At 49.4% G+C, this 18,209-nt stretch overlaps 1 protein-coding gene across 2 annotated transcripts in view; it reads right to left on the reverse strand.

Moving 5' to 3' along the window:
* Positions 1 to 18,209, reverse strand: part of Gpr55 (G protein-coupled receptor 55) — a 43,399-nt gene that overhangs the window by 7,875 nt on the left and 17,315 nt on the right. Inside the window, exon 1 of one of the 2 annotated variants that reach the window (XM_074069562.1) lies at positions 8,693 to 8,800. The exons of the other annotated variant lie outside the window; for it this stretch is intronic. The gene's annotated coding sequence lies outside the window, so the exon portion shown is untranslated. Of the gene's footprint in view, positions 1 to 8,692; positions 8,801 to 18,209 lie in introns of those variants that run through there. 2 annotated transcript variants of the gene reach the window in all.

The raw sequence follows: 18,209 nt of genomic DNA on the forward strand, positions 1-18,209 counted from the left end.
AGGGTGCAGTCGAAACCATTCTCAGAGATAAATACATTGCCCTGACTGTTTTAATCCAGCTTTTTTAAAAAAAGAAAATAAATTATTAATTGAGCACTGCCCTGGAGCATTTGAAAAGAAAAAAGTAAAGAACAAAAGTCATAGATCAGAATGAACTAAATGAGCTAGAAAAGAGGAAAGGGCAGAACCCATAGCTGTAACAAGCAGCAGCTTGGGGGCACAGACAAGAAAGAAGCCATGCCTGTCTCCAATATGACAGTCAGCTATAATCAGGGAAACGGACACAAATGATCAGAGCTAGAAACAAGAAAGAAGAGCTTCATGAGAATGGAGAGAGGAGTCTGACCAGTAAGAAACGCCTTGCCTCTGTGCACTGACCCATGACGTGGGGCAAAACACAACTCACCAGAACTGATGAAGAGCTGACACGAGAATCAACAATTAGACCAACGATCGTGAAAACTGAGCTCAAGCTCATTTCTCATCCTTAAGCAACACAGTTCAGCGTTTTTCGGCCCTTCGATGATATAATTTCTGCCTCCAAAGTCACCCAAAGGCCAAGCTGGCCAAACATAGCCAAGAGGGAAAAGCTGCTGCTCAAATGCCCGTGTGACTACCTGAGAGACTTCCCAGTTAAAATATTACCTGGGAGAATTCAGTACATTGAAGTGATAAATCACATCTCCTATAGAAGTGTAAGACAGCTTCAAAGTTGGGAGATCTACCAATATCACTAAAGTAAAATACAAAAGGCTGGCGTAGCTCAAGTGGTCGAGTGCTTGCCTCATAAGCACAAGACCCTGAGTTCAAACCCCAGTGTTGCCAGTAAAGAACTAAAGAGAGAAGGCAAAATCCAAAAGCCATCTGACTACATCAGTACATAGCTTTTCACAAGTTACTGAAATGAAGGAATAAGAAGCAGTTTTTACACAGCAATTTTGTATTTAAGGGTAAAATACTAAAGGTGTTCTTGTTGAAATCAGATACTTACTAACACTCAGAAATCCCAGACAATGCATGAGACATTTAAACAAATGCAAAAAAAATGAGACACTCTGAAAAATATCAGTAATATCAAGGGAAGGCTTAGTCAGCCAGTTCTGGCGAGACTGTCAGTGGGCCCTTTGGGGACAGAAACTAACAGATCCTCATTTCACATTATAGAGAAAAAGGATTCCAAATTCATTAAGGAATTACATTTGACAAAATCAAACCAAAAAAAAAAACTAGATGAAAATTTAACAATCTATAAAAGTCACGGGAAAGAAAAAATGTTTGTCAACTTAGGGTGATTAAAAAGCAAAAGAAATAGAAAATGAATAGGACAGGTTTGACTACTGAAAAACAGAAATTTTCTTTTGCTTAAAAAAATTTAACATTGGGCCAGGTGAAGTGGTTCATGCCTGTAATTCCAGCTACTCAAGAGGAAATCAGGAGCATCACAGATGGAGACCAGCCAAGGTAAAAAGTTATGGAGATTCTTGCTCAACAAACAAGCTGTGCGTGGTGGTTCACATCTGTAATCCCAGCTACGAGGGAGGCATAGGATTGCATTGCAGTCTGAGGTGGCACCAAACAAAAGTATGAGACCCTATCTGAAAGATAACTACAGTGAAAGGAGCTGAGGGCGTGGCACAAGTAGTATAGTGTCTGTCTAGCAAGGGCAAGGCCCTGAGTTCAAATCCTAATACTGTAAAAATATTAACAGTAAATAATATGCTGGATGAAACAAAATGCAGCCAGAATGTTAGATAAATGGTGTCCTTTATGAAAAGACTCACAATAGAAAAACAGGCAAAAGATGCTGACAGGTCTCAGAAGAGGCTCTCTGGAGAGATAAGAAATTTTGCTTATCAAATTCAACAGTCTGGCAAGGGCTCCAGGAAACAGTTGCCAATATACTGACAAGCATGCAATTTATCAACATCTGGGACTCAGTGACGTGTATTACAAGCCATAAAAGCCATATCAGTCTTTCATCCAATAATTCTTAGACTTTACCTTAAGTAAATTACACAAAAGAAGGGAGAACTGTACACAGAAATGTGTTCACTTTGGCTTTTTTCTAATAGCAAAAAATACATATGCACATTTAAATGTCAAGAAGTTAACTTCACTAGGGTAAACTTACTCAATGGAAATTTTTTCTGTGTTATGTTGATGCTGACTAGGTTATGTAAAAAACCCACAAACTGTAGAATTATACACTCAGAATGATTGCAACTATGATTTAAAAAAACCCAACGCAAAGGGGAAAAAAAAACCTAGAAAAAATTTCCATGTGCCAGTGTTGCAGTCTACCAGTTAGAAGCTGGATGGAATTAAGATATTTTATCTTAATTTAGCTCTTAACTTTTTGTGTGTACATCTAGTTATACCAAAATTCATTAAAAAAAAAATCCCATGAAAACAAGTTAAGATTCTTCAGAAATTATGCTAAATGCTGGAGATAAAAGGAGAATGATAAGAATAGCTTTCGATTTTCCCTGAAACAAAGTGTGGTCTGGGCGTGGGTTTAGGCACAGGCAGGGTGGGGTGTGAGATTTACACAAAATTGGAAGAAACGTGTGTTCAGCGGAGGGGGCACGACTCTGAGGGACTTGGGCCAAAGCATGAAGTAACAGAAGTGGAAGTGTTGAGCGAGAAGCAGGTCCCACTGAGAGACAAGAAATTGACAATCTACAACAAGAACCTCACCCGTAATTTAAAAAGCAATAATTAAAAAAAATAGCCAGGCGTGGTGGTATATGCCTGTAATTCCAGCACTCAGGAGGTTGAGGTAGGAGGATCTAGAGTTCAAGGCCAGCCTGGACTACAGAGCAAAACCCTGTCTTAAAAAAAGGGAGTGGGGGAGGGGAGAAGCAAAAGCAAAGGAAGATATCTAAAATAGAATTCTGTCAAGGTTTGTGAGCTATTAATAGAAATACATGCTGAAGTTAAAATTTTAATGTTTTCCAAATTGGATATCTAGATTAAGTGATCTTATCTATTCTGAAGGGTCAAAAGGAAGAGAAAATTTACAATAGAAACTGAAATCGAGAAAAAAAAAAAAAACCCTGTAATGTCTCAACATAGAAAGCAGAAGGATAACTCCTCAGGTTTGTACAAATATGATGAACAGAATTTAACATCTCCCATAAACAGGAGCGCCCGTTAGCAAGTCCAAGCACTGTTCATTGATCAGAAACACAGAAGACAGAAAGACACAGGCAGGAAAATGCCAGAGAAGTCTATGGTTTATGAGCACATAGTATTCAAAGAAAAAAGAAAAGGAATGTGACATCAAAACAAATTTTAGTAAAAAGAACCGGGAGGGTAACAGACAGTCTGCACTGGTAAAAGTTACAATAAAAATGAAAATATGATTTATGTTCCAATGAACATAGCAAAGAAGTACCTGCCAAAAATGCACAAAAGAAAAACCTTAGCAGAAATGGAAGAATAATTGTAGTCAGGGACCTCAGTGATCCTCCCTTAAACATCACTGAGCAAACACACAGAGCGATTAGAACTCTGGTTCTAGTTTCTGGTTAATTAGAAATTAGCCTCCCAGTTAATAGGAGTTAATAGGCGCTCTCCAGGTCAGGATGGAGGGCTCCATCGTAAATCCAGGGAACCACTGCAGAAAGAAAGAGCCGCGTCCTTCCTGAACCATGAAAGTCGCCAGAGGCCATTACACACCCCTTCCCCTGAGACCACAAAGAACAGGTCATTCCCAGGTTCCAGTGACTGATCCTCAATGCCTCAGTGTCGTAGCATGTCACAGACACTGTAGGCATTCTCTCACCGGTCCCTTCAATGCTGTGTGATCAGAGCTAAACCCAGAAGAGCATGGCTGAAATACCACAGCGGAACAATTTAGACCCAAGAGTACAGTTCTAGCCGAAACAAAAGTGGGGACTTGTGCGTGTTCTTATCAACAAGAAAGCAAGAAGTGAGGTAAGCCAATGCAGTACTGAGAGAATTTAGAAGAGGAACAGAGGCTGCAGTGGCCTTTGCTGGCTCTGGTCACCCTGGGCCCCACAGGCTGCAGGTGGAGAAGCTAGGGGCCACAAGGCAGGGGAAGACACAGAAAGGACAAGTTGTACTTTCCATCCACAGATGGAAACAACACATCTCCCAGGGCTCAGTACATGCTCTTCGTGTGACTTCACAGGGCCACAGGAGTGGGTTGCAGCTGTCGGAGAGCCAACAAGCAGTTTTACCATGTGGTGAGCTCTGTCACTGGAGGTGTGCAAACAAAGGCAGAAGACCTGCTTATGGGTGATGCTTGGTGTGGTGGTGCCTGCCTGTAATCCCAGCATTTGGGAGGATGAGGAGAAAGGAGAGTTCCGGACTAATCTGGGTACCTACAAAGTCCCCATCTCAGAAACACCCAAAGGAAGAACAAGAAAAAAACCAAAATGCTGCAGAGGGCACACATACTGCTAGCAGGGTCTTACTGGAGGGCATTTTGGTTGGAATCTTCTTTCAGTGTATCACTGTATCAGTGAAATGAAGCAAGAAAAGAAAGGGACTGGGGCTGGTGCGGGGGGAGTCCAGGACCCTCTTCTCCTCCGGGGCTCTTACCACCACCCTTTCCCCCCAGCCAGTCTGGACTGTGGTTCCTGCAGCCCCTGCACCCACAACTTCCAGGATGCAGCATTCCCCTGGGGCAGCCCCGGACTGCATCTGCACAGCTGAGGCCCTGAAACCCAGATGTGGGGCTCAACACCAGCCCAAGCTTCCTTGTTCCCCCAGCACCCTGGATTTTCCAGAGAACACAGCTCACAGGAAGGGCACACCCCTATGGACATTTGCAGGCCAAGAGTGTGTCTTCTGTCCTGGGGCTGCAAAGCCCTCATCTGTGCAGAGACTCTGCTCTGGGCGACCACAGAGATGATGATGGTGCCCTGGTAGGACAGCCGAGCTGACTGGACGTCCTGGGACCTACCCCAGGCTAGGGCTAGCCTATCCAGATTCTTCCCTGAATTCTAGCACCCTCAGATGCAGTGTGGGATGCCACACAAAGAATATGAATACTAACTTGGATGTGGTTCTCCACCGGGCTTCTGAGGCCTCCATGCAGGAAAGAACAGGACACAGCAAGGACAGAGTGTGGATGGAATGTCCCTGATGCCAGGATTTGACAGGAGCTTGGTTGAGTGGAATGGGGCTGGGAGTGTGGAGGGGCCAGCTCAGGGACTGGCTCTGTGCTAAGTACTCCTTGGAGTGGCCAGGGACACTCCGGGGAGGTCATTACAATTATGCCCATTTTACAGATAAGGACAATGAGGTCCAGAGATGTAAAAGAGTCCATTCAAACAGACAGAGAGGGACCAACAGGAACTCACATCCCCAGTCTCTCCTTCTTTAGTCCACTACCCCAGCCTCCTATCATCATCACCAGCAAGAGCACCTGGTGGGTCCAGAAGTTTCCAGCCCTGTCTTCACTCTTTTGCATTCCTGGATCCATGTAGCCTTGTCCTCTTCCCTTAGACTGTTTCCTCAACTATTAAAAATTTCATCCCTTCCTTCAAACACACATATCACTGATCGTCCCATGGGATTACCCTCTGTGACCAACAGGAGACCATTAGAAGTCATCTGTGTACCACAGGGAGAGTGTCCCTGCTGTCAGTAGCAAGGACAAGGGCTATTCCTCCTTCACTTTTATGTCACCAAGGGTCATAAGATTGGTCCTTGGGAATATCTCACTTAGTCAAAGACTGAATGCTTGAAGGAAAGTCTGTTACGGCTCCAGTGACCAGTGTTTCCTTTTGGGACTCTGCTGCTTTGGGCAGCACAAAGCCCAGCCCAGGGTAGTCCAGCAGACATTCCCTGACCTGTATTCTCACTCCTAGGGAAGCATCTAGAACTCTCAGGGTTTTAAATGCAAGCATATCTTCCCTCCCATCCTCTCCAAGAAATACCTGGTTAGGGTTCAAGAACAATTCAGGTGTATGATAGCAGTCGAGCTGCCCAGGTGCTTACCAGAAGACAAGCCGCCCCATGATTTACTGCCCTCGAGAGCCCTGTGAAGAAGAACCAATATTCCATTCCCCAGATAAGTAAACTGAGGCTAGGGAAATGGCCTGGCTCCCAGGCACAGCTGGCGTGCCACAAGCACTGCGCTTTGGGGTGCAGACGATTCCCATGAGTGCGTAATGTTAGCCACATGGCGATTTCCAACAGGATTTTAGGGCGGTGGGATGCAGGCCAGTGGACGGTGGTGGCACCCAAGCCAAGCCTGCTAAGGAGGGCTGCCGGGCTGCCTCCGGGGACCTGTCCCCACCCAACAAGACACTACAACCCTGACTCAGACCAAGAGGAAGTTGACGGTTTCGTAGAAAAATGTCACCCACTATCAGGGACAACCCAGGTCTGCCTGTTGCTGCTGCTGCTGTCACAGAGTACATCCAGGGACTGCCACTGTCCTGCCGCCCAGAGAAGCCCAGCATGTGGACAGAGCACAGGCCCACAGAAGTACTGCTGACGTCAAGAAAGCCTCCTATGGTCCACAAGAGCAAGGTCAGGTCAGAGGCTCTGCCTCAGTTCCCTAAATGTTACCTGTGGGTGGTCTGGTGCAGCTGAGTGAGCTGGGAGATGTCATTTCTCCTTCAGACCTGGCCACCTGCCTGCTCTGGGCAGAGTCACTTCCCCTCTCTGGGTCTGAACTTCCTTGGGTGGGTGGGTGGGGGGTGTGCAATGAGGGGCGGGGCCAGAGGCTCCTAAGTGGCTCTAGAGGTCAAGGGTCCTAAGAGGGGCTTGGTCTTCTCTGTCCTCTGAGGAGAACCAAAATGTTGTGCATGTGGAGTGTGTAACTAGGAAGAGGGTCTACACTAGGATTCTCTTGGATATCTGCACACCTACCTAGCTTTCTGCAAATAAAAAGCCAAGAATCCGTGTGTGCACATACATGTGTGTCCTGTGTGCATGTGTGTGCACTGGACATCTGTGTGTGTGTGCGTGTGTGTGTGAGGTCAGGAAAGTCTTTAGAAGAGAAGGAAGCCTCTCCCACCTGACATTCCAAAGAAGGCATTACAGGGGGCTGGCGAGCTGCTGAGAAAAGCCACAGTGATGTCCAGTGTTTCTGGGGTTTAGGGTAGGGAGTTGCTGCCACAGAGGTGGGTGCTGGGTGCCTTCATATTTAGGATTTGTGTGTGAGGAAGTCCACAGGCCCAGCACAGGGTGCCTCAGACCCACAGGCGCAGCTACAAGGACAGTCAGCAGAAATTTCCTGGGGGGGTGCCATCTTCAGAGCTGAAAGCTGGGACTGGTCTGTGAGCCCTGTGTGGCTCTCAGCAGGGATCCCTGGAAGACTCCAGGCAATTAGGAAAGCCGGGTTGAACAGCAGCCTGGCAGAGGCAGCTCTTCTGCCCAGGAGGTGCCAGGAGTGGTGAAGGGGGGGCTCAGGGGACCGAGGCATGGGTTATTTTTACAAGCCATACGTGCTGTGACTTTCAGGTGTCTACAAGAATAGAAACCACCCAAGATGGGCCTGGGTGATTCATCCCAACACATGGGTGCTCCCTGCATAAATAGTATCTTCCCGCGTGAGACACGGGAAGCCGCCCGGCCCCCCAGAGCTCAGGCTCCCATTGTTTGATGAGGTTGATAAAATTGTGAGAGCCATTTCAGCTCTCGTTGTCACTAATTCTGACTACACCAGGCCAGTGCGATGACCAATATCAAGCCCACTCCTGTGCCAGAACACAGAGCCCAAGCTGGCCAGGGTGCCAAACAAGGCACTGGACAGCCCTTTCCCCAAGTGAGGCCCCTGCTGTGTCCCCAGCCCGATCTAAGCCAAAGACTGACTACTGAGCAAGGTAGGGCAGTCAGACCATGGCATCAGTGTACTCCCCTCATGGAGCACATCCTCAGAGGGGCACGCCTGTCCACCAGGCACTGCTGGGGGGATAAGCTAGGCCGGAGAGCTGGACAAGGTGAGGGACTGAAAGGCCAGAGGCACACTGTCCTCAAGATGCAGGAGGAGTGTAGCATCCTGGGGGCTGAGGTCTTTGTGCTACAAGGGCCAGCGTTTGTAGGGAATGGCAAGAGAGAAAGCTGGAAGCCAGCCAGCCAGGAGTGGGGGCCTCTCAAGGGTCCTCAGGAGCATACCCACTGAACAGGAAGATCGGACAGAAAGCTGACCCATGAAACAGAATCTGCTAAGGTGTCCAGGGCCCAGCTTGATGCATAACCTGGGTGTGGGGGCCCAGGAAGGGGTTCCCCACTCTGCCCCTCCTCAACAAAGGACTCACCATCTCTTGCTCTGGCTACTTTCTTTTTTTTTTTAATGAATATTTCTTTGTCTTATTGCTATTGTTTATTATTTTAAGGTTTAAATACATGCACGTTAAGATGATTGGTAAATATCTAAAATAATCACTGCCCTCTCCCCTCCCCCTGAAATGCAGCTCCCCCATGTGCTCAGAGAGATTGAAGGGTTGAACCCCTCAGGGGTACCCAGGCAAGGGCCCGCCCGTAGCTCAGTCTTCTCAGTCCACCTCCCCCGCCTCATCCCCACAGCTCTGGGGAGTCCTAAATAAGAACTCTCTCAGAAGGGTTCCCTAAGCCTCCCGCAACTACCACCCTGGTCCTTCCCACCCTCTTACCAATCCAGAACAAACGAGAGGCTTTGAGAGCCTGAACGGGTTGTTCCTGCTGCCTTCCAGATGGGGACCCTAGAAGGGTGACCTGAAACACGTACCTCCACCTTCACCAAGCACAGTAGGCAGCACAGAGTTCCAGGAACCAGCAACTTCAGGGCGGGTAGCAAACCCTCTGACTGCCTGCTAAACAGCTGCTCCACAACACCTGAGGACTCACCACATCCTCTCCTGACGCTGGTTCATTCACTCCATAGCCATCGAAGGCCTAGCCCTCCCTCCATGGAGCACCATCCTCAGAGGGGCACACCTGTCCACCAGGCACTGCTGGGGGGATAAGCTAGGCCGGAGAGCTGGACAAGGCGAGGGAGAGAGAGGCCAGAGGCACACTGTCCTCCACACGCAGGAGGAACATGGTGTCCCGGGAGCCGAGGTCTTTGTGCTACAAAGGTCAGCCAGCCAGCCAGGAGTGGGGGCCTCTCAGGGGTCCCCAGAAACATCCCCAGTGAACAGGAAGATCAGACAGGAAGCTGACCCATGAAGAGACATTCTCCCATCCACACTAGGGTCAGGTGTGGAGGTGTACCTGTGCTCACCCGCAGGCCCACTCGGGGGTAGGCTGGAGTGAGGACAACAGCTGTACCACAAAGGATCAGGACAACAGGGGGCTCTAGGGTGTCCGGGAGAAGGCCCCTTTTTTGTCTTTGGATCGAAGTCCAAACACAGCAGAGCAGGCCCCAGGTGGCCACACCCCCTTGAAGCGGCTCTGTAAACTGGGGCTGGTTGCCTAAATTCTCTGAGCCCACTTCCTCATCTGTAAATTGGGGTCACAAGTTCATGCCATCAACAAATGCTTCATCGTCTGGTGTGTGGCCCGCAGTGGTCAACAATGGCAACAGCACCTGTCTCGAGGCCATCAAGGAGTCAAGGGGATGAGAGGAGGAGAAGCAAGTGCCCGAAAACTCAGAGGAGGAGGGTTCTGAAGTCTCTCGGTCCCCAGTGACATGATGTTTGCCATTATCTCCCCTGAAGAGTCTGCTTGAACAGTGGCCAAGGACACGGATAATGGGACCCTCCTGACTGAAGGCACCTGGATCCCAAGCGTGAGAGGAAGCCTCCACAGAGAGCGGAGGGCAGGGGAAACTGAGGAAGGAGAGGCAAAGAGAGGAAGGTCAGTTGAGCAGCTTTATGCTCCAAACCTTCAGGTTCAATCACACTCTGTCCCTACGCTCCACCTGTACACTGAGCGTAGGTGACTTTCATGGCAATCAGTCACAGCTGGGAGCCCTGACATGGTCCTCCCTGAGTCCTGGAGGCTATCCTTCACCCTGTCCCCTAGTTGCCCACAAAGACAGCTAGACCCTAATAGCCACCAGTAGAGACAGATGGAAGACGCCTGGCCTCCTTGAAAGTGGGCACACAGGTGGCTCACACGTATCAAGGTGTAAGACACACTAACTTCATGCCAGGGCAGGGGCCAGTGGCTGGTTAGAATGCACCCTCCCCTCCCCCACTCCTCCTCTGTCCGTCCCTGGAAATGTGACAGTGAGGTCAAAGGAGGAAGTTTAAATGCTCAGACATCTGTGTGTGGGCTTGCCTGCTGTTCCTGTCACAATTCTAGTCAATTCTTTTAGAGCCTTCCAGCCTGATGGCGCCTGGCAGCCCCAAGCATGCAGACAAAGGTACTCTTCAAACTTGATGGTTGTTTTGGCACTGAAAGTCCCCAGCATCCAGAAGGTGGTCCTTCACCAGAAAGGTTCAAGATAAATTGAATGTCCAAGGCATCCCCTTCTGGTGAACTCAGGGTAAGAAAGAATTTTGTATCTTACATCAATCTGCTCAGATGGACGCCCACTGTCCTTTGGCTCCCCCACTGTGTGGGAAGCCTCTGGCTTCATGCATTCAGCTTTGCCCAGGGCCCTGTGAGGACAAGGCGGCAGGGTCCTAGGCTGTACCATCCTCCTGGTCTTTCCTCTGCTCTCACCTGGCAACCAGGGACCCAGCTCTCCTCCCTGGGCCGAGGGCCTTTTCTCATCTCTAGGCACCACCTCTAGCCTTCCAGCGGCTCCTTGTCCAGGCCACCTCTGTCTTTTCTTTGATATTGCCCAAGGTCACAGCCATCAAACTGTTCTTGTTTATTTCTTGGGGCTTGGGTGGGGGGCAGCGGGGAAAGAGGACCCCTTTGAAATATTTATTTTCTCTTCTTGTTTCCTGAGGCTTAAAGTGGACTGTTTCCTTTGCCCACACACCTGTCAGGGTCATGTGTGCTGCACCTTAGCTGTTACACTTCTATTCTTATTTATTGTGAGCATTTTCCCCTCTCCATCTCTTCCCACCCCTCCCCTAGGTATGTATATTTTTGTGTTTGCTTTGCTGCATGGAAAATTTTAATTCTGGTAAAATAGCCTGTCCTTTCCCCCCATGAATTGTCTTGTAGTTTTTCTTTTTAATAATGAGAGCATCTTTAACCCTGTTTTAGTCTGTCTCAGTTAGTATTACATGGATGTGACCAGCACCTGAGGGAGGAAGGATTTATTTTGACTCACGGTTTCAGAGGCTTCAGTTCGTGATCATCTGGCTCCATGTTTTGGGGCCTGTAGTGAGGCAGAACTCCATGATGGTGGGAGCTTGTGGCAGAGGCTGGTCACCTCATGGTGGATAGGAAGGACCAGGTACAATCTTCAAAGGCAACCCCTCCAGTGACCTACTTCCTCCAACAGGCTCCACTGCCTGAAGTTTCCACCACCTTCAAAAATAGCACCACCAGCTGGTGACCAAGTTTTCAACACACGAGCTTGTGGGGGGACACTTCATATTCAAACCATAGCAAATCCTCCACACTTACGAGACTCAAACTATGCATTCACATCCTTCCTGGAAATCTTTGATTTAACTGAGATTTTTTTTTTTTTTAATTCCTGGGATTGAGAAGAATTCTCTCCAGTACTAAGAGCCTAGCCAGGCCATGGGGGAGGATCCTTGCCAGGAATGTGCTGGCATTCCCTATCCTAGACACAAAGTCCCTTACCTCTGTTTCTTGATGTCATCAAGCCTCTTCCTGGTCACACCTTGTGGCTCAGGCTTTATCTCCGTCCCTAGCCACCCCAACTGTTCAAGGAGACGTCATCCATAAGGGTGACAATGCTCTCCACCACTTGTATTACATATCCTAAGGGTTTGTCAGAGGGGTATAATTTATAAAGAAAGCCGGTTCATTCTCCATAGCACCTTGGAAGTGTACATTATAACAGCCTCATTTACAGAGGCATAAACTGAGGCAGAGAGAGCTTGCCCAGATGTGTGCCACAGCTGCAACTCGGACCCAAGCAATACCTTGCTAAGCACTCCTTGCACTTCCTCACTGAATCCTCACTACGCCCAAGGAAGCAGGGCCCATGAGCCCCGCCATCTATCTTCCAGGTGTGGAAATAGGCATGGAAAGGTTTGACCACTTGCCCGAGATAACCCACTTATTAAGCAGCCAAACACTCTGCCTGAGGAAATGAGGTCAGTAAGACGAAGAGATGTCTGCACGTCCACCGAATCCCGACGCGGAATCCACCCGCGTGTCCTTCGGTGGATGGTTGAGTCGATAGGAAAATGTAAGCAATGTTCACAATGGCGTACCATTCAGCCTTAAAAAAGAATGAGACTCTGGGATTTGCAGCAACGTGGCTGGCACTGAGATTATGCTAAGTTAAAATTCACGCACAGAAAGACAAATACCACCTGATCTCACTCATCTGTGAACCTAAAAAAGTCAAGTTCACACGAGCAGAGAGAAGGTGGTTACCAGGAGCCAGGAGGGTGAGGAGGAAAGGGGTGAGTAAGTTAGTGTTTTTGTTTTTGTTTTGAGGTGCTGAGGGTGGGACGGGGCCTCGCACGTACACAGCACATCCTCTGCCATTGACAGCCCCACTCTACTGTATATCTTGAAATAGCTACAAGAGATTTTGCAATGTTTTGCCACAAAGAGTCAATAAATATTTGAGGTGAGGGGTGTGCTGACCATTTGATTCAATCATTATGCAATGTATAATGTGTGCGTGTATTAAAGCTTCACTGTGTTCCCACAAATTTGTACAATTATTAGGTGTCGATATTTTTAAAATGGAAGAAGAAGGTGAGCAGCACCCTCACCTCCTCTGCCTGATGACAGCTTCCACTCTAACCCTCCACCTTCAACTCTCAGCTCCTGCCCTTTAGCCCACCCCACACACAACTCCCCACCCTCACCAGCCCATGCTAGAGTCTCTCTGCCCCAAAGGACTCCCTCCATAACTGTGAATGGGGTTCCCACCTTCTGCTGCCCAGGTCTACCCTACCCCTACCTCCATCCCATCCATCCACATCTAAAGCACCATCCACAGATGCCTTTGCTTCCTGCCTCACAGAGAAACCTGGGTCCCCAGGTGGGAGGCTCTGGCCCTTTGTCTAATTTCAGTCAGTGTCTGCATCCACCCAGCACCTGGCAACGGTACCCCCTGTGCCCAGAGATGCCCGCTCCACTACAGCTCACCCACCTGTGACATCAGTTCTGTGGATGTTCACTGGGTGCCTGAGGGCACAGAAAATGCTAAAGGATGTCACATGAATGAAAATGACTTCATGTGAAGGTAGAAGAGAACTCATGAACTCTGTGGATACTGTTCTATAATCTAAAGTGACCAGAAGTCATAATTTATGTATTATGCAATTATTAAATTACAGAAGTGTCTGCGAAGGTACACTCAATTTTCGTTACATAAAGCACACAATGTTATATAAAGGGAAAGCTATTATGGAAGGGAAAGTTTTCAGTGTTCATTAAAATAATTGGATCTACACTTCTAAATGGAAAGAGCATGAGTGCGAATATTTATAAGATGAAAGCACAGAAGCCTCTTGACTACACACCCCCAGAGCTCTGAGCTGCAGAGGGAGCGAAACACAAGGACAGTCCCCCCCCCCCCGCCCCCTCCCACCCCTTGCTGGGTAGGCCCTGCCTCTGCCTGCTGCCTCTGCATGAGCATGAGGCCTGACCCCCTCCTGACCCAGGCCTCTCTTCCCACACCTGGAGCCCCTCGTTGCCTGGCCTGCAGCAAAGCACAGCAGTCCCAACCCCAGCTCTTCCTCTGACAGCTCCCCAAGGGCCTCGGTTTTCACACCTTCTCAGTGGGCACAGTTGTACTGCAATTAGGACTCTCTGTACTCTTGTGCTCTCTCCTTCTCTCTCTCTCTCCCTCTCCCTCTCCCTATCCCTCTGTCGTGACCCCCTCCCATATCTCTTTCTCTAATTGCTCACAAGGACAGATTTCAGAGCTGCTCCCACTCTGTCCACTCTGAAGAAGCAGCAACTCTGCTTTCATCCTGCAGCCACGCCCACCCTCCCCTTCCTTCTGCCTTTTCACCCTCTCAGCCCTCTCACCTGGGTCCCATCTCCCTCTAGCAAGCCCCTTCCTCTAGAGCCCACCGAGCCTACACTTCCATGGTCCTGCCCTGCGTGCCCTGTCCCTTCCTCCCTCTGTCCTTCCCCCTTCCAATCTGCCCCTCTCAGCTCTACACTCTTCCTTTACCCTTGACCTCCCTCTGGCCCTGCTTTGGCCTCCAGTCCCCTTGGCAGTCTGCTCAGCTGCCCTGCCCACTTGTCTCCTCCTACCACCCTCTCCTTGGGGCTTCCTGCCAGTGGCCACCAAGGTCCCTGGAAGCTTCAGGAGCAGGAGCCTGCTACAGTCAGTCCTCAGGCATTTTGGGGTCTGACTTGGTCACTGGGCAAGTAGGTGACCTTCCTTGAGTTTTGTCCATAGGCCAAAGAAAATGGGGCAAACTTCTTTGGCCCCTCAGCTCCCAGGGTGGCCGTAGGAAGTGGGAGGCTGCAACCAGAGCCCTCAGCACCTCTTCTCTTGAAGCCCCCATGAGCAGAGGCTCACATGGCTGGGCCTCTTCTGGTTCATCCAGAAGGAGCAGCAGGCCCACTCCCCACACTAGCCTCCCCAGGAGACAGAAGGGAGTGGAGGCTCCCTTAAAGGCTACAGGGGACAATGTACCCCCACCCAGCAAAACAATTTAAAAAATAAACAAATAAAGGCTGTAGGGAAGTGTGTTGTGGCAGGAGAACGAGGAAAGCCCCACTTGAAGGAAGCCAGTGGCTTCTGCCTAGGGTCCTAGCTAGGTGGGAGGTTGAGATTGGGAAGACCGAAGCGCCAGGTCAGCCGAGGCAAGTAGTTTGCAAGACCCCAACTCCAAAAATAACCAGAGCAAAATGGACTGGAGGTGTGGCTCAAGTGGTAGAGCACCTGCTTTGTCCTGAGTTCAAACTCTAGCCCCACCAAAAAACCAAAAAATGTTGGGGAATGGAGTCAGGGAAGGGAGACAATACCTGGCCCGCCCCACCAGAGCTCAGCCTCAAAACTCTTTGACAGGGGACAGGGGGGAGCAATGACCCAAACAATGTATGCACATGTGAATAAACGAATAAAAAAAGAAAACAAAACTCCCTGACTTGGGTTTCTGAGGTCACAACTACAGCCACTTCAAAGCTTGGTCAGGTTCCAGGAGCTCCACCTGGCCACTTTCTGGCCATATTGACCTGGGATCAGGCCACTTCCCCGGTCCATCTTATAAACCCTCCCTCACAGGGCTGACAGAGTAGACGGCCTCTGCAGTGCCACCAGCCTTAGCATACAGGCTGGCTGTTTGCTGGCCCCTCACTGCCCTGGTCCTTCCTCCTCAGCACGCTAAAACACAGCTGCCTCCCTCCTCGAGTGACAGAACATGGTGGTTCTAACCCAGCCCTGGCTCTAGAATCACAAAATCTGGCCTGCAGAGGCCAGTCCTCTCCACATCCCTCTCCCCAAAACTAAAAGAGCCCATATTCTATGTTTATAGCTCAACAGCCACTCTAGCAGACCCACCATGCTTCACATTTCCTGCCTGTTGGGGAGGTGGGGTCCAGAGACCAAATGTGAAATAAACAGAACTATGAACAGCACTGAAAGTCCCAACCTCGAGCTCTTGGGGCCAGAAGGTGGACACAAGCCTGAAGGGCCAGGGAAATCCAGTCTTGCCCAGCCCAGGTTGGTCAGCAAGATCCACCCCCCTGCCCCCAATTTCACGATACGCTGGAGTAAGAGCCAACCTCCTCTCAGGAAGGTCTGGCATTGGGGCTCCTCAGTGTGGTTCCCATTTGCCTCCTGGAGTAGGGTTAGGTAACCATCGGTTCTGGTTGGCCCAGGACTGGGGGACTCCTGGGTGGGCACTGGACTTTTGGTGTTAAGCCAGGACAGTCCCTGACAAGTGTGGTAGAGCTGGTCACTGCAGGGTACAAAGGGGGCTTCAGTGACTGGCTCCTCATCCTGACTCCACCCTCAGGTTAGGACACTGGGTTGCGTTCTTGACTCCTGCCCAGGATCCCAGTTCCCAGCTAACTGTACCCAGATCCTCTGGCTCCCGGGATGCACACGGTCCTCCTTCCCAGCAGATGAGCACACCCAGGTCCCTTTGTGCCAGGACCTGTGTGTGGGGGGGGGGGCTCTCTGGCACCTGGGGCAGGGAGTACTTTTCTTCACTCCCTCAGAGAGGGCTGGCAGACACCCCAGGTTCAGCACTGCCATGACCACATATCCAAGAAGAGGTCCCATTTGCCACAGTTGGACAAAGGGGCTGTGTGTGACTTCAGACTGGGCTTGCTGCCAGCACACAGAAATGTCTGGAACACATCAGAGAAGGAGCCTCAGGTTACACATCTCAGGAAACCAGAGCGTGTAGCCCAAGGCCCAACAGCCACCCCTCCCTCCCAGCACAGGGCGCCTGATGAGGGGCCCAGGGAAATGCCACAGGTCTTCTCAGGATCTTTGCCCTGGAACTTTCTCTCATGGGGCAATGAATGGGTCACTTGCTCGGGCCATTGAGGGGATTTTCCCAGTTAGTTCAGTCCCAGGGTCCAGAATGACTGTGCTGTGTATTGCAGTCTTCTCTTGGATGTTCACAGGCCCATCGCCAGAATCACACACCACTCACTCAGCTGTCAGCACACAGCTAAAGACACATGCCCAGGGACAAATCCTAACCCAGAAGCCCAATTCAGAGTCACAAGACACCCAGAGATGCACATGCACAAGTCCAGGCAGGTGATAACACAAACATGTGTGCGCCCACAAACTCATCACACAAGTGTGTGTGTTACACACACCAGGGACATACTCAAACCTGGAAACAGAGTCAAACACAGATACCCAAAAGTACACACATGCTCATGCACACACATACAAATTCATCCACAGAGGCACGTGAACACGCGTGCTCATGCTCCCACAGGCACTCACTCCCAAGATACAGGCACCTGTACCCTCCACACCACACCAGCTGGCAAGGAGATGGAAAGTCAGAACACCACACACACTCACAAGTCAAAAACACAGCTCTACACCTCAGACAGGTGACCTCTGGGCCACCTGAGGTTCCTATACAGCTTGTCAGCTCCTATCTGGTTCATGTACCTTAGCTCACTCTTTTTTTTTTTTCATTTTTCTTTTATTATTCATATGTGCATACAAGGCTTGGTTCACTTCTCCCCCCTGCCCCCACCCCCTCCCTTACCACCCACTCCACCCCCTCCCTCTCCCCCCAACTCAATACCCAGCAGAAACTATCTTGCCCTTATCTCTAATTTTGTTGTAGAGAGAGTATAAGCAATAATAGGAAGGAACAAGGGTTTTTGCTGGTTGAGATAACTTAGCTCACTCTTGAATTGTCACCAAGGTTGCCTCACAGAAGAGAAGGAGGCAAGCTGGTCAAGAAATACCCACAGGGGATGGAACCAAAGTACTGGCAGAACTGACCTGAGCCAGGGCCAGGGATCAGTGAGTGGCCTTGCTACTGTGTGGCACACTCATGAATTCCAAGAGCCAGAGGGAGATGCCAGATGTGAAGGAGCCTCGAAGGCGAGGAATGAGCCCATCCTGCCTTTGTGTTGAGGTGCTACCTTAAGCAGTGGCTCAAAGAGAACCAGGAAGAACACCAAAGATGGGGATTTCAGCTCACGGAAATTCGCTGTCTGTAAGAACCCTGAATCCAGATACGCTTGTGTAAGGTCGTCATAACACAGAAATGAATCACTGGACTTACTTGGTCGTCACTCACGTCCCTGAAGGCTGTTAGACTGGAAGCTAAGCAGAACGTATGACCCTGCTTCTGCTTCTACGTAAAGGAAGATAGGCGGTGGCGCTTTTGCTCTGAACTGACCCAGATTTCCCGTGCCATACAGTTTCCCCATTCTTCCTTTTGTCTTCCTCATGGCGTACGTTTATTAATACATTTTAAAACACAATTGGCTTTCGAATAACAGGGTCCTGACTTTAGATTGGGTCTTATGAGTGGAAATACTCAGTTAAAATGCATTCATCATGATAGATTTGTAATCCCCATGTGTGTTTTGAGGATTCTGGGTAAAATCATAAGCCATTGCACAGTCTTACCCCAGCTTTTTCAGAATGACCCCGTCTCATCTAGGAGGACGTTGAAACTAATTTCTCAAATTCTGTCAACTGTGAAAACAGATGCCATCAGAACCACCAAATAGACAAAATTCGCTCAATAGAAGAACAAAATCCAAATCCCTCAAATTAGATTCCTAAGATA

This window comes from Castor canadensis, chromosome 4 (genome assembly GCF_047511655.1).
Source record: "Castor canadensis chromosome 4, mCasCan1.hap1v2, whole genome shotgun sequence".
Classification (NCBI taxonomy): domain Eukaryota; kingdom Metazoa; phylum Chordata; class Mammalia; order Rodentia; family Castoridae; genus Castor; species Castor canadensis.